At 33.9% G+C, this 1,426-nt stretch overlaps 1 pseudogene; it reads right to left on the reverse strand.

Annotated features, from left to right (window-relative positions):
• Positions 1–268: 268 nt before the first annotated feature.
• Positions 269–663, reverse strand: LOC108907195 (annotated as a pseudogene).
• Positions 664–1,426: the final 763 nt, after the last annotated feature.

Raw genomic sequence — 1,426 nt, forward strand, 5'->3', positions numbered from 1 at the left:
TGTAAATTCATAATGTTTTTGAATATATATCCAACAAGTGGAATTCAATTAAATCTGTATGTTGACATTGCCAAATAATGTGTATCGCGTATTTGATTGCTAATATGGGTTTTATAATTTTCATGTATTTTTATCTTTTTACTTAAATGTAGATCCTCGTTTTCCTCCAGAGACGTTCTGGTCCAAATCAACACCGAAGGTCATTGTCCAGACAATTCAGTATTTAAACAGGACCCCTTTGTCCCCCCAACATTTCATTCTGATGTATGAAACATATTTTTCAAAAAATTAAACTTAATCTACTTCAGCTTCTTCTTGGGGCGAAGGTTATTTTTATGTCCACATTTCTTCTTTCGACAATTTGTAGCTCTGGGATACAGCCTAGCGTAGCACTTGCGACAAATTATTTATGTTATATTTTAAGGTTTTATGATACCTCCTCTTAAAAGCAATACCAAATGAAGAGTAGAGTCATTCTGGATGTAGTAGTCAGACAATGTGCGTTCATCTTTAAGTTGTTTACCAGCAAAAATCAGGTGTTGCTGATCTGGAGGAATCTCCCTATAGCTGGATTTTAGCTTTCACATTTTCGATAGTATCAGATGATTCGACTTCTACCGTGATAGTCTTTCCCGTGAGGGTTTTTACGATAATTTGCATTGTGGCGTTTTATATGCCAAAATATGTCCGCCACAACTCCTTCCGACGGAAAGGAAAAAAAAATGGAAACAACTGTTTTTAATTAAACTACTTAATAACTGCATTAGTAGGTGAGGATTTGAGCAGCCGATGTTTCAGTGGTGCCGATCCGACGATGTCTGAAAGCCGCTAGATTACTGTCATTTTAGTATAGTATGGATTTGGGTTGGGTATTGGTAATAAAAATAATAATTATTTAATACTCATACCAAATTTTGATAAAAATTTGAATTTGGTTGTCTGTTTCTGCTACAGCTTTGTTATAATTTCGGTGGTTCTGCACCTCTTATGAAGGGGCCACCTCTGGTACAATGTGTTTTACATCAAAAATATACAGAACAGAACCGTAACTTAGTTTACAATGGAGAAATATTGCTTGCTTATTGTGTAGAGGTCGCTTTTGTGCACTAATTGACACTATAGTGTGGGTTTCCACCAAACTATGAAGCTATGACAACGAAACAACAAAATAACCGAATTAAAGTAATATCAGCAAACAATATTTTCTTATTTCAAGTTTTTTAAAGATGTGCAATATCAACAGAATAGGCTTGTTCTCGAAATGGAGGACCATTTTCTGATTAAATGTAAAAGTACGTGTAATATTAAAACTATAAGAATTTTTTTTGCATTTCAAATCGAAAGTTACAATCAAAATCAAAATTTCATCATTGCCAGTGTATTGTCGTTTAGAAAATGGCATATAGATGTCATACAGGATGTTTGA

Source organism: Anoplophora glabripennis, unplaced genomic scaffold (genome assembly GCF_000390285.2).
Source record: "Anoplophora glabripennis isolate ALB-LARVAE unplaced genomic scaffold, Agla_2.0 scaffold87, whole genome shotgun sequence".
Taxonomy (NCBI): domain Eukaryota; kingdom Metazoa; phylum Arthropoda; class Insecta; order Coleoptera; family Cerambycidae; genus Anoplophora; species Anoplophora glabripennis.